General features: G+C 44.3%; 1 protein-coding gene across 5 annotated transcripts in view; it reads right to left on the minus strand.

Moving 5' to 3' along the window:
* MTA3 (metastasis associated 1 family member 3) overlaps positions 1-23,461 on the minus strand; it is a 771,323-nt gene that overhangs the window by 385,924 nt on the left and 361,938 nt on the right. The window lies entirely within an intron of this gene.

Raw genomic sequence — 23,461 nt, forward strand, 5'->3', positions numbered from 1 at the left:
TGGTGGAGACAGGCTTAAGCATTCTCTCGAACATTGCTAAAGACTGCAGTGGAGGAGATGGTTTCCATCGGGAAGTCTTCATCCTCCTGCTGCTTATGGATTTCCACCTTGTGGGAAGTGGTGGCACTAAGTCCTCATAATACGAGGTAGAGTCGTCCGGTGGGGATGGCTTGGCCAGGTAGATGTCAGGGACGTCAGCACCAGGGGGAATGACGTCAGTCATACCACAGGCCTTCATGATGGCATGGGTCAAAGGGCATACTGTATGGGTCATATGGTGACCTAGACGTGTCTTCCTCAAAACCAGAACGAAGGGATTCCTAAAGAGAATCAGGTGAAGGGTGGTGGTGGTGAGGGGGCGAGGAGGAGATGGACAGGAAGGCAAAGGAGAAAGGTGAGTAGGAGGGAGAGGTTTCCGAGGAGTGCCATGACAAGGCACCAAGGCTTCTTGGGCATTGTCTATGGGAGTGGATACACTTTTTCTCAGAAATAAATGTCCACATAGAAGGGTCCTTAGCCTTGAGAGGAGGCTGAGCTTGGGTCCATGCAGTCTCATGATGTAGGAGGATGCGCTGTTGCTTGGCGGTGAACTCCTCTTGGTGGCATAGGAGGATGGGCTACTCTTGTTCCTTTGAAGTGGTGTAAGAACCTGCCCTCAGTGGTGGTCGTTTCAGTGCCGAAGATGGCCTTTTACTCACAGGCACCGGGCAGATTTTCGGCTCCTAATGTCAACTCTGAGGATGGTTTCAATATCAGAGCAGAAGGGGTGGTCTAAGTTGAAGGGCGTGGTTTCATCTGGAACTTTGGCACTGGGAGCTAGGAAGACGCTGGGTCCAAAGAAGAAGTTTGGTCCCAACCATGGCCACATGGCAGTGGCAGACCGGAAGCCTCATGATGGACTTGTGAGCATGAAGCTCAACGTCCATGAAGGCGATGGTCAGCTTTTGGGTGGTGTCAAGAGGTGGGTTACATACTGCAGCCGACGTCAATGCAGCAACGATGGGCAGGGATGGCTGATCCACTTTGGAGATGGAGTCGGAACTATCTTCCAGTAGGAAAGCCTGGGCCATGACACCATAAGTTAGTGACTTCAGGCCGCCCTCATCGTCTTGGTCCCTGAAGAGGTTCGGAGTATCGTCTGCCTGCTGTGTCATTGAGGCCAAGGCAATGCGCTAAACACAACCGTATCAGAGAGTTTTTTTATTCCTGAAGGCAAGACTCACTGAACAGAAGGCCTCCTGATGGTCTGCACACAGACAGAAGTTACACACCTGATGAAGGTATGTCCTTGGGTAGTTGGCAGACACTTCTGGCGGTATCAGAATGGAGTTCTTTCCATCACAAAAGGGACATAGTAGCGCACTGAGGAGTTGATGAAGTCCCGGAGGGGTAAAGCCCTGTGAGGGGTGTAGGAGGTTTTCAGGTGTGGAGTTCAATTAAAGGTGCATGATGCTTTGAGCAATGCTGACAGTCAATTGAACCAAGCAATTCCTGACTGATGAGCACTTAACTAGGGCAAAACTGGTCCTGGGTTGCTTGTGTTCCCGTTTAGGGAGGACCTTGCTTGGCAGTTCGGGCTGGACTGTTTCCATGAGGAGCAGGGTCAAGACTGATTTGCATATGGCTGGGTCCAAACGGAGGTGGCATGGTGAGCAAAGAATAATGGGTTGGAGAAATAGCTCGAGCTACTGCCAGTGGTCAGACGTATTGCAAGCAGCCTCCCATCACCTTTTGTGTGTTTCAAGTACGCCGTAAGTTACATGGGTATGCCCAAACGTGAGTCCTATGCTCACTGTCTCACTGGAACCAAGCCGTACTCAGGTGATGAGCCCAAAACTGGAGCAGGACCTGTCCTGGGTTACTTGTGTGCCAATTTAGGGAGGACATAGCTTGGCAGTTCAGTCTGTACTGTTCCGATGAGGAGCAGGGTCAAGGCTGATTTGCAAATGTCTTGGACCAAACCTACGTGGCATAGTGAGCAAAGGAGTGATGGGTTGGAATGCTATCCCGAGCTATTGCCAGTGGTTAAACGTATTGCAAGCAGCCTCCTATCACCTTTTGTGTGTTTCATGAACCAAAGAGTAGACATGATGACTGTAAGCACAGAGTCTGGAGGATCTGAACTGGCCCAGCGACAACACCACACGGCGTCAACCAAGAACTCTGTAGGACACGTCTGAACCAGACAGCAGAGGAAAAAAACAATCTAACAACTGAGCTGATGCCAATGCGCATTACCAGCAATAGGTGAGTCAATATATCTTGAGACTCAAAAGACTTCTTCAAAGAAAAACATGCACACATCTCAATCCAACACTAGATGGCAGAAGTATGCACAGCATGTGTATCTACATTTACACATGCAATCAACAAAAGATTTCAGAAATTTCACTCATTAGCAATAAATAGCCTCACACACCTCAACAGCAGAAGGAAGTCTGCGGCATGCCTTTCACAAATCAGATTTTAATATAATATGCATTGTCTGAAGTATTCGATGAGCACAGTCCGGTCTACCTCCAGTGTATAGGGAGGCAATGTCCATGGTGACCAACAGTTGTTGTGTGGGATTAAATGCAAGTCAGTCAACCAACCTAATGGCTTCCATGGTGTCTTTTAGGTAAGTCTTAGTGGATACTGAACAATGTTTGAGAAAGAAGTCTACATATTTGCATATGGGTTCCAAAATGGAGCCAAACTCAGATACTATTGGGCATCCAGGTGGGTGGAACATATCTTTGTGTACCTTTGGGAGGGTATAGATAGTGGGTAAAAGAGGTTGTTTCTTGTTTAGGAAATCGTGTTTGGATTCCTTAAGAAAACTCTCACGAAGGCCTACATCCGTCACCATGGACATTGCCTCCATATACACTAGCATCCTACAAAGACTGGAGGTTGTCAAGACTGTGCTGAATAGTAGACTTCAACCAGTTCAAGTTCCCACTGATTTCATCTTGAATTTACTACAAATAGCAATGATGAAAAACCTTTCTCTTTCATGAAGAATTACAGACTAAGGGCATGGCGATGGGGGCTAGCGTTGCCCCTAATCAAGCCATACTGTACATGTACAATTATGAGACCACCTACATTTTCAATGGAGGCAATCCATATCAGAACAACATAGCTCATTGGAACACGGGGAAACATGGGAAACATGGCGGCCGCTTGCTAGAGCGGCGCGCTCGTCCTTGACGGAGGTTCCTGCTAACGTGCCCCAGAAGATGTTCTAACCATACCGGTCGCTACAGACGGGCGAGTGGTGAAATGGCAAGCTAGGACGCTGCCAAAACATTGGTGAAAACATCGAGATCCTACCCGGTGGGAGGCGAGACGAAGACAGATCGGATCGGGTCCGGGCAAGTGGGAAAGAGTGAGAGTGAGCGGGCAGGCGGGGCTTCGGTGGCTCCGGGAGCGTTGTGCTCGGCTGAGCTGCTCCGGGAAGCAGCGCGGCTCAAACCAGCGGCGGTTTTGAAATCCTAAAGCTATAGAGGGGGAATACAACACTGGACAGAGCCGCTGATGTACTTAAACATCGGGATCCTACCTGGCGGAAGGTGAGACGGATCGGAGACGGATCGGTGCAGGCTCGGGTCATGATGTGCAGTGCGGTGTTTAGCGCTGTGCAGTACCGATAGTGGAGAGGGGGCAGACGGGAGCCTGGGAGCCTCGGAGCTTTGTGCTAGAACAAGACCCGAGTCCGGTGGCGTGAGGCAGCCTGAGCTGCTGGAAACAAAAGTGCTTTATTAAAAATAAAGGCAGACAGAGCTGCCGATGTGCTGGGGGCAGGTTCTCCTCCCTGCACCCTACCGCTGGGGAGACGCAGCCGTGGAGCTCCGAAGAAGCAGAAGGGCAGCAGTGTACAGCGTTTCTGCAAATAGAGTGACAACAAGCATTTGGTGTGGTAAGGGGGGCCAGCAGGGGGGAAAAGTGTTGAGTGCTTTGAGGGGTGAGGCTCAGCTATTTGACACTCGGGGCCCTACAGATATACAAGACTGTTACCCTTCGCAGAACCTCGCCCTTATACCCAGAGTCTTCAGGTTTAAGGCACAATCTCAAGTTCCCAGCCAGGCACCTAGTGAGTCTTCATACATAAACACCGCCAGAACCCTGGGGAAGCGTAAGGCTAAGGGGAAAGGGAAAGGTAGCAACAAAGATAAAGACTTAGTTGCCCCTGCAGGTCCCAGGGACACAGGCCAAGCACAAGCAACCGAAAGAAGCCCAGAGGAACAGTCCCTCACGGAGTCAGAGTCAGAATCTCAGCTTGAGGTAGCAACCGATATATTACAACCCCCAGTCTCAAGGGGGCCGAGAAGGGGTAAGGGATATCAGCTACGTTATACTGGGCCGAAGGAGTTACCACATAAGGCGAGTCGGAGTAAAGAGGATTGTAGAACAAAAGCTAGCACAATCTCCCGAATCACACCTTCACTGAAGTCCTATTTCAAGGTCCTGCCCCAGGTCCTAAATATAAATCAAGACCCCCAAAAACTTGCTAGCACACAAATTGCACCTTCATTAGTTAACGCTATTGAACCTCCAACTACTTTTACAACTATACTCAGCAACTTAGGGGGGACCGAAGAGGAAGTAACAAGGACAGAAGAGTCAGCTAGCGGTGTAAAGATGGGGGATCCAGTAGAGCGAGTTGCTAATGCAACACCCCCTCTGGGCCAGCAAGTCTCTACCTCAGCGGTAGGAAGTGAGACAAAAGAGTTGGGTCAATGCAGTGGGTGTTGTGAAGAAAATGATAGCGACGATACCCTTCAAGCTATACTTCTTAGCATGAGGGAAGAGATCAGAAATGGGTTTGAGGAGTCGAAAAAATGCTTCGAGGAATCGAGACAAACTCAATCAGAGATCCGCACAATGTGCGAAAACTTAGTCCAAGGTAGATGGTCTCATTAAGAACTGGAGGCTTAGAGGATTCTGTTGGTGAGCTTAATGCAAAATTGGAGCGTGCTGAGGCGAAGATTCAGACACTACGACGGGAAAGCAATACAGTCAATGAGAGGGTAGAGTCTCTCGAAAATTTCTCTAGAAGGAATAACTTGAGACTTCTAAAAATTCCGGAGGGGAAAGAAGGAGGAAACTTAAAGAACTTTGTAGCAACCATACTAAAAGACTCTCTCAATCTGGATGAACCCTTGTCTGAGATAGAAACAGATATCCAGAGGGTACACCGGGACCCATTCCGTCTCAAATCAGGCAGAGATAAACCAAGGAAGATCCTGGTGAATTTTCTAACATACTCACTGAAAGAAAAGATTCTGAACCTAGCCCTGAAAGCCAAGACCTTGAAAGCCTTAGACTTCTCTTTTGAAGTGAGGTCCGACCTGTCTAAAACCACACTAGACAGGCAATGGGAATTAGGTCAACGGATGGAGAAGTTCAGAAGTCTAGGAGCTACCGTGCAAATGAGATTCCCTGCCTTCCTAAGGATAATGCACAATAATAAAATGCATAATGTTAAATCTCCTCTCGAAGCTGATGAGCTACTAGTCGCTATTAGTGAGCACGCAAACCCCCCAGACCGCGTGTGTAAAAAAAACCTAGTAAAAAATAAAAATAAAAAATAAATAAATGGAGGAATCTGTAAAAGTTTCTCCTTTAAAAAAAAAAAAAAAAAAAGGGAGTTAATAAAGAGAAAAAAAAAGGGGGTGGGAAGAAATCACGAACGTTTGGGTGAGGAAGTAATATAAAAAAAAAGTGAAATAAAGGATAGATAAGGGAGAAAGAAAGAAGGGAAAGAAAGAAAAAAAAACTAATAATTAAAGAGGAAAAGATAAAATAAACAAATTTTTCACTAAAACGTAAGAATTCAAAATAGTATTGGGTGATATATAAATAAACGGTTATTAACACGGGAATTTCACTATAGACCTTAATCCCCTGTAAACTCACTGTCAGAAGTCCTGAGTTACATTAGGCTGCAAAGGGGCCTATTTATAATTCCTATATTCCCGCCCAAACTCACCTTGGCAACTCGAGGATCACCATCAGCAACAATAAGTAATAATATAACTACTAGATAAGAGATTAAAAGCACAATTCCACTAATCACTAATCGCCACTGCTTATATATAAAGCGTAATGACCGATAAGAGTGATATTAGGGCATGGAACGGGAACACGTCAGAGAAGACAAGCTGGCAATACATCATGCCAGAGTAAGTTGGGGGGGGGGGTTTCCAGGGGTGGGAAAGCAAAAAATAAAAGTCCTTATAAACCGAATTCTATAATCACGAAGAAAATGGATCCAATGTTGTTTCAAAGCTGCTGTTTGGTCAAAATAGAAACAGATATACCCAACGACAGGCAGTCTTGCAAAAAAGGTATCAGAGCTGAGGGTTGGAAAACTATGTTAAAGAGCCTAAAACTTAATGTCAGATATTAAATTCTTATCCTGGAACGTAAATGGGCTGCGAGTAAGGGCGAGGAGGAATAGAATCTTACAGTATTTACGAGACTCACCCGCGCAGATCATTGCGATCCAGGAAACACATCTAAACAAGAGATCACAGATATACTTAAAAAACTTAAATGGGTTGATAAATTTGTAAGCACGGACCATAACGCTAGTATCCGTGGTACTGCCATCATTTTTAAAAAAGCAGCAAGGGCCCAGATCATGGACTGGAAAACAGATGCGAGTGGCAGATGGCTGATAGTCAATGCCCAACTACACTCGAAGGGTTTTACCATTACTAGCTGTTATGGACCTAATCAGGACGATCCTTCTTATCTGAATATTCTGCAGAATCATCTGATTATTATTATTATTATGTTTCTTATATAGCGCCTGAATCGACCCCCGAAGGGGTATCTCCGCGCTTGCCTTGGGAACCCGTCCTGGCTTTTCCCTGTGAGATAGCCCCTACAGGGCATCCCCAAGGTGAAAGCCAGGCATCCCGCCGCGGGGGGGCCGTTGTGGAGATTAAGCAAGCTTAATGCCCAGAGTTGCAGAGTGTGAACCCATGATTAGGTCAGGCACCGAAGCGAGAATTATCGAGTCCATGGACATTTGAGCTCAAGACCCTGCCGCGTCGGGAATTGAACCCTGGTCCCGGGTCTGACCTCTGCTTCAGGGTCTGCCTGCTCTAACCAGTGAGCCACACTTCTCCACACCCGTCCTGACCCCATAATATGGGTGGGCGATTTCAATCTTGTCCTAGATCCAAAATTAGACAAATCTCCCAGTTCCAGGGCCGTAGCACACAGTAACATGAGGGATACACTTCTTAGATGTATGTCGAATCTTGGCTTAAACGACCTATGGAGACAAAGAGCTGGTAAAACCATGGGAGTCTCTTTTCACAATTACAAATATAGACATAAATCACGAATTGATTATGCCTTATTCAGCATCTCTCTCAAAGATCAGGTTAAAAACATAACATACCTGCCACTGCATCTCTCAGATCATTCTGCTATTCTTTTTTCGGTAAAACGAGAACAGAAAGCCACTCATCCATCTTGGTCCTTTGACCGAACAATTTTACTGGAGGAAGAGGAGAAAGATTATCTGATACATGAAACTGCCTCCTTCTTAGAGCAAAATTTAGGCTCTGCCTCTTTGGTTATGGTATGGGAGGCCTGGAAAGCTTTTATAAGGGGCTGCATTACGGGTAGGGCCTCTTACAGGAGAAAGAAATATGGGGAGGCAATTTTACATATAGAGCAAGAACTGACCCGCTTGGAGTCATCAGATCAGGTCCCCTCAGATAATCAAGAGGAGAAAACAGAATTAAAAGCTAAGTTAGATACATTATTGCAAGAAAGGCTAAATAAAAGATGGCAGGCAAGTAAACTTGCGCATTTTGAATATGGCGAATCTGCTGGAAAATTGTTGGCCTGGAAAATAAAAGCCGACCAGTCCAGAAACTTCATTAAAGAAGTGAGGGTCGTTGGGGAAGCCACTAGTAGGTTAACAGATACGGACATCGGTGAAGCTTTTAGTGAGTTCTTCCGGAATATCTATACAGAGGAACTCAATGCTAATTCAGACGAAAGGAATGAATGGCTGGACAATATAACTCTTCCTGAATTGAATAGCGCCCAAATTGAAAATATAGATAAAGAAATAACGGAACTAGAAGTTGTTAATAATATCAAACAACTAACACAGGGCAAGGCAGCGGGACCGGACGGTCTCCCAGGAGAATTATATAGGGTACTCAATCCCACTCTCATTCCAGTCCTTACGAATCTTTTCAACGACATACTGATTAGAGGGGAGCCACCACCAAGCTCTTGGGGGGAAGCGAATATAGCCTTAATATTAAAAACAGGCAAGGACCCAGCCGAATGTGGATCATATCGCCCAATCTCGCTTCTCAATAACGATTATAAAATTTTCACGTCAATTTTGGCAGCGAGATTGGGAAGCGAGATTGGATCAATTATCCACCCTGACCAAAAGGGGTTCATTAGAGGCCGGCAATTGGCCGACCTAACTTACGATCTGGTGGGAGCCGCGGATATCGCTTCAACATTCGGCCTACCCCTGGCTATCATGACTCTTGACGCCACAAAAGCGTTCGATAGGGTAAATTGGGCATATTTAAATATAATAATGAAAAAATTCCATCTTGGTCCCAAATTTTGTAGGGCTATAGGCTTAATATATAATAACCCCAGAGCATCCCTACTAATAAATGGTTCACGAACAACTCCTTTTAAAATTAGCCGAGGAACAAGGCAGGGTTGTCCTCTATCCCCCCTTCTTTTTAATTTATACGTAGAACCGTTTGCACAGTCTATCAGGAAGGATACTAATATTCCACACTTCACTTTCTCGGGCTGGGATAAGAAGGTCGGACTCTATGCCGATGATATACTCATTTATACAACCGATCCCGCATTGGCATTCCCTATAATTATAAAGAAAGCGGAGGAGTTTGGAAAATTCTCGGGATATGAAATAAATGCAGGGAAAACGGAAATTATGGTTTGGAACATTCATAATCTTCAACTCCCGGTAAAATCCTCAATGAGGTATTTGGGAGTTACAATAACTAAAGACTTAGAACATCTGGCTCAAAACAACTTAGCCCGGATTTCCCGCGAATCCCAATCCTTGATGAAAGCTTGGTCCTTTCTCCCGCTTACCATCTACGGGAGAACCAGCTTGATAAAAATGAGTATTCTCCCGAAATTTACATTTATTTTCAACTCCAAACCCCGCTAATTTTCGACACCAAACAGCTTGCAAAATGTCAGCAAAACATTAACTCATTTATTTGGGGATATAAATCCAGCAGACTGGCCTGGAAAAAACTGAGAAGGAGACGAGAAAAAGGGGGGCTCGCATTGCCAGACCTGGAATACTACGCCTGGGCTTTTCATTTGACCCATTCCAGGATGCTACTTAAGATCCCCTGGGGAAATGCAAATGGGTTTATGTATAAAGCAATGTTATTGGGTTCGGACCTTCCAGTGAACGGTTTTCTTTTCAAGTTTGGCCACCAGAAGTTCTTTAAAAAAATTAGGCTAAAGTCACTACTGGGCACTATAAAAGAATGGTCTCAAATTAAATCCAAGGCTGGGATAGGATATCTATCTAAACATGCCCCGATTTGGGACTTACCTGGGCTATCATCACAAGAAGCAAACGCAGTTAAAAGAGTCCTACTAGATGCAGGTATAACACAGTGGGGGGAACTGCTGGTAGAAGGATCAATTATGGAATGGGATACTTTCAAGCTTAGGGTAACATCATCACTCTCCTGGATTGTATATTTACAATTGGTCAGCTGGCTTCGGACTCAAATAAAGAAGAAAGCAATAATGGGAGAATATAGTCCTCTAGAAAACACCCTAGTGGAGAGACCTGTGGAAAGAAAGGAAGTCGCACTCTTCTACTGGCACATCATAGAGGATGGAGAGCGTGACCTCAACTTCCCGGAAAAACTCTGGGGTGCAGAGGGAGAACTACATATGGAGGACATATGGGAGGAATCTTTTACCCTCCTCTATAAAATTATCGAGCCAGCATGGTTGAGGCGTAACCACTTTTTCACGCTTCACCGAGCGTATTACTCTCCCAAACGGCTTTCGAAATTCCAACCCGGGAAGTGTTGTAGCAAATGCTCCTTTCCAGCAGCCTCAGATCTTCATATGTTTTGTGAGTGCCCGAACATTGCCACCTTTTGGCAAGAAGTCAGGACAACACTTGAATCTATCCTCAGTTCATCTATCCCGTTCACATGGTCTTTAATCATCTTCGGCCTAAATAACAACATCAAGGGATTAGAGAGAGAGTTCTTATTCTATGGCATCCTACTAGCAAGAAGAGAAATCTGCAAAAACTGGGTTAACACAAATCCTCCAACGCACGTAGAGTGGCTGTCTTTACTATATGCAGCATCGAAGGTCGACCTATCCAGAACATGTAGCCCCCGATCTTTGAAATTTTGGGACCTTTTGATGAATTGGAGAAGGGACAGTTAGTCAACCCGGGGTTTTTTTTTTTCCCCCCGGGTCCGCTGATTAGGCCTAAAATCTCCTTGTCCAAAGGGAGGCACCCCAGGCCGTACAGTCACTGGACAACTGGCCGAACCGGCCCGAAGGGAGAGTGTCCGTCCAAGCTTTGCTGGAGACATCGGGCCTGACTCTCTGGGTACCGGGAGCTTAGTACTAGGCCTCTCGGTGCTACAGGGGGATCGGGTCTCGTGTTTTGAGGCTAGGAGCACATTTGGATCGACCATATGGCTAATGAGGACTAAAAGAAAGAAAAAAAAAAAAGAAAAAAAAAAAACATAGCTCATTGGAAGTGCTACATAGACTATGTCCTCCAGATTTGAACAGGAACTGAAACTGATCTCCAAGCTGGCTTAATGGTAGAGCTCAGGGCATTCAATTCACAGTTCAACACAGTTCCATCAGCACTGACTTTTTAGACATCTCCATCAAAGCTGAAAATGGGCACTTATACACCACAATATTCAGGAAAGATAGTGAACGCAATACCCTCTTATACTACTCCAGTCACCATCCTAGAAACCTTGAGAAAAATTTGTCTTAGAGGCAATTTTGGAGAAAATGTAGAAACTGCTCATATAAGGTAGATTACCTCAGAGAATCGGAAGATTTCCACAACAAGTTGGCAGAAAGAGGATATCCCAGATGCCTACTCAAAAAGGCATGAAAGGGAGCTTGATTCAACCCCCGCGAAATATTACTAGAGCCTAAACAACGCTCTGATAAGATCAATAACTTGATGATCGGTGTCACAACCTTCTGCACACGCAGTAAAGAAATAAAACACATCAATCGACATTGGAATTTGATCTCAGATGAATCCGACACACACGAACCTCCTATGCATTCCTTCAGGAAGGGCAAGAATATCAGGGACCATGAAGTTTATTCTCTTCTAGCAGCACCATCCCCACCAACTATACAATCTATGTGGAAATTACCTGAAATCACTGGTCACCACAAATGTGGACACTGGCGTGTGACCTCACTGTGGAAACTACTACCTCTAGCCATTGAGATCATACCTTTGAACTTAAGAAAGACACTAACTGTAATAGCATTGATGTCATATACGCCATTAAATGCCCCTGCGACTTACTATGCATTGGTCAAACTCAACAAAAAGTTAAGACATGCATACTACATCACTGCTGCCGCATAAAATGCAAGGTCCAATGTGCACCAATAGGTGAACAATTCACCACACTTCTTCACCCAGGGAACAGCCTCAGACGGCTTGTCCTGGAAAGGTCACTCTGGGTCCTAGAGGGGGTGGATCTGATGGATATCCTAAACTTACGAGAGTGTAAATGGATACACCTTTTGGATACTATTAACAGGGGTGTGAATGAGAATGGGGAAATTACTAGACAACTGTGTCTCCTCAACACTGGATGAATTCTGTCTTTATCTGTGACTTTTTCCACTATCTTCCATTTATGCTTCCTAACGTAGATTTTGTACTCAGTCTGAGGACGCTGCTATGTCCCTCAATATGGCATACTCATCAACAATGTAATCCATAGAGACACATAGATTTTTTGTATTCTTTATTGATGAAGTGTCATGAGTTAGCCATCTATTGCCATCTCTTTCATCCTGTAATTTATTTTGTGTTTAACATTAATATCGATATCCGTATCGCCAACTGTTTCCATATGTACTAAATCTCTACTATTGTTTTACAAATGTTACTTCGTTATTGTTGCATATCTCAACCCATTCTTTGTAAGATACTCCTATTTTGCTCGGGGTCATATTAAGTGTAAGTTTGCCATCTCTGACGGAAACCCACATTGATTCAACGACTATCATTTTTACGGCAATTTTCACGGTCAGCATACACTCTCACTTGAGCCGACGTTGAGGCACACAGCAGACCTTGTCGGTACCTCTTGTGTGACTGCGTGCGCGCTTTACACATGTATTTAAAACACGGATACCGGCCCGTTTGCACAGATGTGAGGTGCACCAGTCACAACCATCTAATTGAGGTAATTTCCCATGCCCTTTGGCCAGTCTTTCCTACCCTCTATCAACTGGGGACATCCTCCTCTGCTGGGATGTTTTTATCCTTTAGAATATGGATTCGAAGTACCAAGTCAATAGTTACCTCAGTCCGAGAGCCATAGATATTGTGTGGGTAAGTTATACACACTATAACCCTGGTTGAATTTCTTTAGTAGTGCCTCAGCTGTTTTTGAGTCTCATACCACATGTACAATTCATTTCTAGCACATCCGTAACCTGGACCCTGATGAGGTTTCTCTTTCCTATTGGAGCTATCTAGACCATTCCTACAATTGCTCCACATGTAACTAGACAGTGGGTTTAAGGTGAGTCACCGCGCCACACTTTACTGTACCCGTTATCAATGTCTTCCACAAGGGTTTTAGTATCTTATAGGTGTCCCTGCCTTCTTTCAGATTGCTCCCTTCCTGTCCTGAAGAAGACCCCACTGCAAGGTTCTATTGGCCCTTGACCTCTTCGGGGTCGAATCGTCAACATTTTAACCCTTTTGACCATGACTGAAACGTCTCCACATTTAGATGAACACGGTATTTAGAAAGTGTATCTGATGACTGGTGGAATATCGGATTAGAAAAAACATTGTCAGCCAGTCTCAATCTGAAACCATTGTTTGCACTGTACATAATGTTACTTGCATCTCTGATCTATGCACGAGCACCCCTATCCACACTAACTTTCCACTCACTGTGTCACATGAATTAATATGTCTCAAAGTGATTTATGAATATTTTATATAAACAAACTTGATACTTATGTCTTTGAGTGTTTTTATAATTTGTGATATCGGGCACTAAATTGTACTTAACTTGAATAATTCCCGTTGGGACCAACTGTTTTGCTGTACCAATCATTACCCAGGTCCTACAGCTTACTGGGTTGCCCCATTGTTTTGTAATGCTGCCACGTACTAAAAGTGGCATTTTCAAACACACAATTTAAAAACACACTTCACCAAAAGATGTATTTTTCGTGAGTTCAGAGAGCCCAACTCCAAATCTCCAGCTCTTTCCAATTGGAAGTTACACTTGTAAGAGGTAACAACGCGGCTCCAATGACAACCTATGTGAGAGATGGTCCTTGCAATAGTGAAAAACCAAATTGGCAGTATTTCACTATCAGGACATATAAAACACACCAGTACATGTCTACCTTTCACAAACACTGCACCCTGCCCAAAGGGTTACATTGGGCCTACCTTAGGGGTGCCTTACATGTAGTAAAAGTGAAGGTTTGGGCCTGGCAAGTGGATGCACGTGCCAGGTCAACATAAAACTGCCATCACAGACACTCCAGTGGCAGGCATGGTTGCAGGGCTACTCATGTGAATGGAACAATCAGGGCTGCAGGCCCACTAGTAGCAATTAATTTACAGGCCATGGGCTCAAGCAGTGCACTTTACTAGGGACATAAGAGTAAATCAAATATGCCAATCATGGATAACCAATCGTAATCACAATTTACACAGGGAGCACTTGCACTTTAGCAATGATCAAAACTGGTAAAGTGCCGGGGTTCTAAAGTCAGCAAAAACTAAATGCAGCGCATACTCAAAAACATGAGGTCAGAAGCAAAAAGAAGGTAAAATCACACCAAATATGCCAGGTCTCACAGAGTTGAACCACTTTCAATGTTGTTTATGAGTAAAATTAAAGAACATAATGGACGTATAAGAAATCACCTGTGTGCCAAATTTTGATTTCAAGGAGTGTGTCAAATGAGCCCCATTTACTGCAGCCATGGTTATGTCTTCCAAAGTCTACAATGATCTCAAGAAGATCATGCCAATAAATTCCTCAAGCTCCTTGCCAGATGATGGTCACATTATGACCCTAACGCTAATAAACATTGTCAGTTCAGAGAGTAATGTCCAATAGGTCACAACAAAGATTATTGTAATCCATCCTCGAGGCATGTGAAGATAAATCAGTGCAGTACAAAGTACTTTATAAGATATAGTTCATTACCCAAAGAGTCCCTGATTGCTTAGTCCAAAAACATGTTACAGTTTAGCTTAAAAATAAACACTAGAAAGTGCAGCGTGCGCCCGACGCTCTTTCTGCAAAGTACAGAAGAGTTTGAAAACAGTTAATAACAGCCTTTTTTATGAATAGTATTTAATATGAGAATTCAATTAAAGCTATTCCTTAAACTCCTCATTTCAAACAAGTGACAATATGGAACCGTAAGTGAACACAACGTGTTAGCCGTTTTACAGTGCCAGTGTTATCTGACATTTCACAACACCTTGTACAACACGAGCAGCAACTTAATGACTCTGAACTTCAATTTGAAACAGTAAGACAGAATTCAATCGCTGCCTGAAAGTAGAAAAGACTAGCACATTTGAACCTTAGTTCTGATTGCAGAATTTTCAATTGACAAAGGTGTTTCACTTCTATAGAAAACATTAGAAGAAGAAAATATAGAAGAAGATAAAAAATTAGGAACCAGTTAAAATCGGTTTTAACGAGAAAATATGTTTTTTTAATAAAAGAAATGAAATAGTTACTATATTAACACTACGAACAATACGTATTTAAGTTATTAAATAGATGTAGTGCAGTACAAATAAAGGAACATATTTCTAGAAGAAAAAAGTTTCAATTTAGCCATACACCCTTTTGCTTGAAATATGAAATTTAAACCAAAGAGAGGGGCTCAATGTAACCCAAAGGGAAATAGAGCTCCAATATACCGTTAAGTTAAAAAAAGTTTTTTTCCTTTTGGGAGATCAAGCGATCTCAAATTCAAACAATCACCTCATTCAGTCAATTACTCTCACTCAGTTCCAAACTATCAACTTATTGTTTGGGAAATACTCAACAAAAGAAAAAACCGAATTTATAAAAATATACACTTTTATTTTCAATAAAAATACATGAATCCATATACAATATCATTAAAACCCGACACAAAACATTTAAAACCACCTAAAGTAGAGTGGGAGAAATATAGGACAAGACAATGCACTTTGTCTTTGGTGTTGTTAATTTGGACACTCTGTTGACAACCTAGGGGAGAAATATTTTCCTTATACCCAATTCTTAGTTGACAACTCCAAATTTAACCCTTATATAATGCGTCGACGCGTTTCGGAAGCTTGTGATGATTATAGCCTCCTTCCTCAGGACAGTGTGTATAGCTTTCTCCACAGTCAGTATTTCACCTATGCAAATGCATCTGGGTGGTTAAGATTTATCCGGACGTTGTCCTATTTGGGGTCGTTTTTTTGATAAATTCCGATCTCCCGCGCCACTGTTAAAATGCGACGATGGGTTTATAGCGGGATGTTTTGCTTAGAACGGGATGTATTTCAATATTCCCATCACTGGATTTCAGTGTCCTCGTTCTGCTCCTTAAGGCTCTTGTCTTATATTTTAACCTTGGTTATCCCGTTATCCCATATGTTCTATGTCCACAGATATGTTTTCTCCTCCCTGTTCTGTTGGGAGAGACCTTTATTATGTAGTAATCTCGTTGCACCTGGGTATCTAGCGCTCGTGGCTTGTTTGATTGCCAGGCAGATATTCCCGGCGTGCTTCTCATGCATCTAAGCGATCGCCATTAAAGTTTGGTAAAAATTTACCAAACTGATGGGAGGAGGAGGGAGGCCTGCAGGCTCACTCTATTTCAAGTTCAGCTGCTGTTTGCTTAACTCACCTTAGCCTACATCGGGGAGGTGTGTAGTGCTGCATAGTGCATGTGTGATCTAAATGAGCTGGGCGTATGCATGCCTGTGAATGGTGCAATACAGTGATAATGCAGTACTGTGAAGAGCGTGTATGCTCCTTGCATATGCTGGGTGTATGTGTGCCTGTGAATGGGACAATACATGGAAGATTCTGGGTTCCATTTAAGGAGACCGTGGGCTGCTGGGTGAAACATGGGGAGAGGAGATAGAGGTATCCACTAAGACAGCTTTGTGTATTGCTGCACTCTTGTGAGTTGTGTCGGACACACTGTGAGAAAGGAGAGCATGACTCTTCAATACAATTCAAAGAGTGCTCTTTGATCAGAAAGAGGTCACAAGGAGGAGGCCTGGGCAAATCCCAGGAAAAAGACGGGCTGATTAGAGAATTCTACATAATAGGACTGGGTGGGACCCTTGGCTAACCTTTTGATACACATTGCTATGGCTGACACCCAGGTGTGAAACTCTAGTCACTCTCAGGGTTCCTGTGTTGTGGGGCTTTCGGATTTGGAGTCGCTCCTGCTGTGACAGACTGCTTTCAGGATGAAGAGAGAACATAGCAGTGGGCACCTCAAAAGGAAGCAGATCCCAATATAAACTTTAAAGACTCCGACTCTAAATCAAATTTGGTATCTGGAAATGGCGTATAAGGAGCTAGCCGGGCTCCGCAAAGAGAAGCTCAGCAAGACTTCTTCCTGTGACACAACTGAGGGCCAAGGACTGCTTGTCTCCCAGCTGGGTGAGGGGGCATCACCCAAGTAATCCAAGACCACCAGCCCTGGAGATGGGAGCATGCTTTCCAAGACAAGTGTGCCCTGAGAGGAAGAAGAGAGTGCTGGATGGAACAAAGTCCAGTGGGAAATCCTGACAAGTGGATCTCTGTAGCGAGGTGCGAGCATATCTGCTGATGCACCGATTAGGTCACTGCCTGTGTGCAGGAAAAGTCAGCGACCCTCATATGGCACAAAAGTGGTGCCATGAAGTGAGTCATGATCGCTGTACTTAATGGGTCATCACCTTCATGCATGTTAAGTAGGCCACCAGGTATATCAGGTGGGGCTGCCATGAAGAGTACTGCCATGCAGAGTGGGCCATTGCCGTGTGTGGTGTTAAGTCGGTGACCTTGTATGCCAGATGGGGTCGAAGAGAGCCGCTGTGGCTATCGGGTCGGACCTTGTGTGCAGTGGAGAGACAGTGAGCCCATATGCCAGAGGGGGCCACCCGGACCAAATGAGAAGGGTCAGGGCCAGACTGGGAACCAAAACTGGCCCTGGCAAAGTGCTCGGCCGCCGCCCCTCCCGTGGGGGGTTGGGGGTGCGGCCGAGCTCTTTGCCAGGTCCGGTTTTCTGCCGATTTTGTTACAGGGACGATTTTGCAGGTATGCTACAAAAACGGCCCCCCAGGGGCCCAAAAACGGCCCCCACCCGTGCAGTGCACCTGGGGATTGTCCGGTGCCCGCTACGGCCAGTCTGGCCCTGAGAAGGGTGACCTGGTTGAGAACTTAATCAGACAAGAGAGTCTGGTCTGGTGACCATAGCGGGCCTAAGCTGTAACTGAGGACCAGCAACAAGATCTTGGCCCCCTGCCTCCGTCCAATAGACGGGGAAATAACTAAGCCATCTTGGAGGAGCATTGAGAACCCCCTGGCCGCTGCAGGACCGACCATGTGTGAAGAACTCAAGGACACCTAATCACAGCCTAGCTGGGTCTTCTGTAAAAGACTTACCGGAGACAGCCGCTGAAACTCTAGCGCCCACGGAGGAGGTGCGCTCAGAGACTCCGGTCACTCGAATCCTGCTGGTGCAGATAAGGCTGATTTCAGGTCAGTAGGCTCCAGGGGGATTTTCTTGCCAGAGTGTGTCTCTCCGCTGGTACCCTTTTGATGTAATACAGAGTTGAAATGGGACTCCTGAGATGCTTATTACTAGTGGGGCTAAACCATAATGTTGCCTACAGTGAATGGAGAGTAACCCCTATCGCTAGCTTGAGCAAATGGGACTCAATGATCCACTTATGAAACACTAGAAATCTGAACTCAGGAGACTGTGTGCATTGTTTGCGAATATCATATTACTTTGTAGTTGTAGGCAAATATTTCTTTAATTACCAAAGCAAGTACTTGACAGGACGATGATTTATTGCTGCTGCTCATATTTTGAGTTGTGAGCCTGTGTTCGCCCCCTTTGTCTACCTCCTGCCTCCTCCCTCCCGCAAGAAGCCTTGGACTGCTCGACCCACTCTACCACTTAGAGTCAAGTGACAAAGAGGTACTTGGCCCATTTGCTCAGGATCCATAGTAGGTCAGGCCCCAGGATATCAGGGGCCAAGGTTGGGCCCATTAACCTCTGTTTGCCCAGTGTCCCTCTGAACTGGGTTCTTCAGTTATAGATATAGTCTTCCCTTGTACAAAGTGACTATTGAGCTGGCTTAATCAACGTATGGAGGATCCCATTGGAGGCATTTGGATTGGTTCTTGTGAGTGCATCAACAGCTACACAATATTGTTTTTTCAATTTGCTGGCTGAAGTGAAATGTGAATGCCAAAAGGTTGATTATGTGCCAACTGTTATGTGACCGCAGAGTTTTGCTGAATCAATTTAATATTTTTAAAGCGCCAAGGAGTGCATACGTTGGATTGGCCCTAGAAAGGAAAGTGTTAGATTTGGGGGTCTCTAGTTGTCACAGGTAGGTACTTGTGACAAATAGGGTCCCTCGCCTCTAGTCAGGGTAAGGGGGTTCACTCCTAAAATAATCCCTGCTCACCCCCTTAGTAGCTTGGCACGAGCAGACAGGCTTATCTCAGAGGCAGTGCGTAAAGCATTTGTGAACAGATACAGTAACATTGACAACACTACAGATGGACACCACACAGTTGTATATTAAAAATAAGTATTCTTTATATAGATTTAACACAAGGCCACAAACAACAAAAATCCACAATACTGTACTTAAACTGGTAGAATTAGCTTAGTTCTCTTTAGATCTTAAAGTGCAACACTTTGAGTCACAAATGTACATTTAGATGAGACACGCAGGGCAATGAAAAGTGTAGCAAAGATGGCGATGCGTTGGAATTTTGGTGCAAAGAAATAAAGACGTTGTCTTCTTGTTGTTGAGGCACGCTTCTCCGATGATGCGAGCTGTCTCGACCCAATGAGTTGGCTGCAGCGGCGACACCCTTGTTCAGAGATGCGACAACAGCGGCTCCGATGGCGGACCGCTTCTCCGCGGATGTGAGGCGCTTCTGTGGTGCAATGCATCAGCTACATCCTTGTTCAGGAATGTGACTGCAGCGGCTTCAACGGCGACACGCTTCTTTGATGTTGCAAGACGTTTCTTGTGATGCGGTGCAATGCGTCCGCTACATCGGCGACACCCTTGTTCAGAGATGTAACGGTGACACGCTTCTTCGTGAGCTGCGCTTCCAGCTCCTTGCGACACGCAGACCCTCAGAAGGCCCAAAACAGCAGCATTCACTTCCAAAGAACTCTCAGGGAGCTGGTGATTGAAGTCTGTTGTCCCTGAGACTTCAGCAGGAGGCAAGCTCTTCTCTCAAGCCCTTGGAGATCCTTTACAAGTTGAATAAAGCACACAAAGTTCCTTTCTCCTTTCTTTGGCAGTTAGACAACCACTGCATGCCAATCCCCCAAGCAGCAGTTCAGCTTAGGGATAGTCTCTCCTCAGTTTCTTCTGGTTCCTCTCTTCAGCAAAGGTTTCTTCTTGTTGTCCAAAAGTGAAATTCTTGGAATCAGGGTCCCACTATATATACCCCAAAATCCTTTGTCCTCTGAGGGCAGAGGGTCCTTTGCCTAATTCAAACCAGTTCTGGTTAGTCTTGGAGCACTCTGTTTACATGACTCCTTCTTTCCTTTTACAGTGCAGGGCAGAAACATCAGACACCCCAGAGGAGGTGAAGCCAGCATTGTGGAGGGAAGGCACAGCCCTCTCAGGCCTCAGGTGCAACTCCTCCCTCCCATCTAGATGCAGATCTCTCTATTCATCACTGTGCGAACTCACCCTGTCGACTGGAATCCCCCTGCCCCTGTCACTCAAACTCCAGACAAGGAATACACAACCTAGCAGAGGTAGGCTTGGATAGTTAGACAAGAAAATACCTACTTCTTAAACTCGAATTTCTACCATGTTCCCTGAGTCAGTTAGGATTATAAGATGTAATAATGTAACTGCCCATGCTGGTCTATGGAGAACAGGTAGCCTTGCAATAATGAAAAACGAAAATGGCTGTAATTCACTATTAGGACATGCCACACACACCAGGGCATGTCCTACCTTATGCTTACAATACGCCCTGTCGTTTGGCCTACCATAGGGGTGTCTGATATGAAGAAAAAAGAAGGTACAGGGACTTGCAAATGGGTGCACTTGCCCAGTCAGCATGGCAGTACCAGACTGCACACAGGCTCTGCAATGGCAGAACTTAGACACACTTTTACAGGCTGCTTCTGTGGGTTGCACAACCAGTGCTGCAAGCCCACCAGCAACATTTGGTTTACAAGCCCTGGGCACTCCTGGTGCACTGTACTAGGGTCTGACAGGTAAACCAAACTAGCCAATCATGGAATCACAAATTCATACATTAATTTATAATAGGGAGAGCATAAGCACTTTTGCACTGATCAGCAGTGGTAAAGTGCCCAGAGTCATAAAATAGCCAACAACAGGTCAGAAAAAATATATGAGGAAGGCAAAAAGTTCAGGGATGACCCTGCAAAAATGGCCAAGTCCAACAGAAAGCTCATGTTGTACTACGTTGTGCAGCAAAAAGAGGATTATACTCACATATGACCTACTTGTAGTCTTTGCTCAGATGTGGTGATGCCAGAGACACCTACTATTTTGCCTAACTTAGATGGATTTTCAAAACGAGTGTCTGTTACCACTGTTTAGATCAGCTAAGATGAAAATATGTAGAGCTGCCTTTGGGTTCAGTAAAGTAATGTTATGTAGAGCCCCGGTAAGCAGTTAGTATGTTTTTCCTCTCTTGAGAGTGCATACCAGTCCAATGAAACACTATAATCCAGGTAGAGTGGTAAAGTACTGGGTCCAGCTATGCCTTAAATCATGATTTAGTATGATATTGTTGAAAAATGGGGTACAAAAGGGGGTGGTGATGGACGGAGCATATGAATGAATCAAACACTCACACCCATTTAAAAGATCTGGGTTTAATCCATCACCGTTCTTTAGCCCACTCTGCCACCCCAGTTCAGACATGGCTATATGCAAAACAGTCCAGCCCGAATTGTTGAAAAATGGTGCATTGTGTTATTCACAAATCTCTCTTTAAGACAGTAAGTGATTTTAATTAGAAGCTAATAAGAATGAAGAACAAGTTACCTTCCGTAACGCTCTTTCTGATGAATGCTCTATCTAACTGCACATCCTGCTCCTTGTGAATATTCCCCAGGAGTCAAACTGGATCTGGGAACTCAAAAGTAGTACACCTGTATGCCGGTCAGTCTCCTTATGTGGCTCTGCACCAACGTTGTACTGCTCCAAAAGTGAAGAGCAGGACTGCATGCAAGCTCCACCCAGGCATGCTGATGTGGTTTGCTTTTGATGGCTTGTCTTCACCCTCAGACAAAGAGCACCCTGCAAATTGGCTTGACTAATGTGCAAATCTCTAGAACGGGACATCTATAGGAAGGAAAAAGAGTGCATTCCACAGAACAAGGACAAGATAGGGTCAGTGAGTAAGTTGCTGTAAAATTGAGTATACACCAGAAATTACTTTACCAAAAGGTAAGTAACTTGTTCTTCTGACGATACTTTTACCTGCAGATTTCTCACTGTGTGAACAGATACCAATCCAGTAACACACCCGGCAGTGGGTACATGGAATGACTAAGGCCAAAAGTCCTGAAGGATCGACAGGCAAAATGCCCTTCCTGTCGAACTTGACTGTCCAGGCAGTAGTACTTGGTAAACGTGTGCACTGATGCCCACATCGCTCCCTGACGGATATTTAGGCCATAAGGAGGTTCTTATTAATGATTTAGTTACAAAAAATATAGATGTTTCTAATTGCAACAATGGCTCTATACAAGCCTCATATTTGCATTTAAAATAAAAAAAACAGCCACTTATAAAGAGCCATCACCCAGCACAAATCATTTTTACTTTTATAGCGAATCTCAAGCAAGTGCACTGTGTCCCATGTGAAAGAAGGAACCAACACGTTTAGGTAATCTATAGTACATACACACATATAAAACAAAGAAAAAACAGACCTATATGTTCCATAAACCACAAACAACCAAATACATTAGTCCATTTTAAGGATTTTAATAAATCCACGCCTTTTATTGAATGAGGCTTAGAAAATGTATTTGAGTATTTTAAATGTCGACGATGTTTTGACCCTGTATTGAATATAGAATCTCATCAGGACCAACAATTGTAGGGACACCTTATACTACGAATGCACAGTAAAATCTCAACTAGATTGGACCGAAATAGATAAGAAGTCATTGGTGGAAAATATGATGTGGGACACACTGAGAAAGCACACTGCGGACATAGAGTTGATCTTTTTGTGCACGTCACACTCACGTACTATATCTTGCCGACTTCCTAAAGCAATACTAAGACTTAATGGTTAAGTATTGTTTCCAGCTGCTTGTCGAATTAACGCCATGATGGGACAGCTTCAGAAGAGGCAAAAATAAAACAAACAAGCCAGCAGGTTCAATAAAGATTGCTGATCGGTGGATGAGGCGATTAAGTTCAGTTTAAGCTACAGGGCGTTGGTATTTTATTTGGTTGTTTGTACTTAATAGGAGTCATAGGGTAGAACAGGAGTAGAACGGACCATGACTAACATCTCCTGGTGACTACTTTTTACTTTTAGATTAAATAGACCATTTAGAAGCCTCCATTTAAGTTCCCGAAATAGGTCTAAAACCCAACAAACAATTACATTTTTTTAAATGAGCAATGTCACCCTTACAGTATTTTACCTGCTTAGATTTAAACAGATTGCACTAACCTATGCAGGTGGGTAAGCAATTGCTTGGCCTGCTAGATAGCTTAATATCTTTCTCGTTACTACAGCACAGATGTTCAAGCCTATTGAACCTTGTCCCTTCCTGTACTTCACATTCTTGTTTTTTTCATGACAATTGTATTTCTCTTTCCACTTTCAAATCACTTATGAACATTTTAAAATAAGATAAGTTTACACATCATACCACTCTCCCACTTTCACAAATCTATTAATTATTTCTGTGCTATTGT

This window comes from Lissotriton helveticus, chromosome 6 (assembly GCF_964261635.1).
Source record: "Lissotriton helveticus chromosome 6, aLisHel1.1, whole genome shotgun sequence".
In the NCBI taxonomy this organism is placed as follows: domain Eukaryota; kingdom Metazoa; phylum Chordata; class Amphibia; order Caudata; family Salamandridae; genus Lissotriton; species Lissotriton helveticus.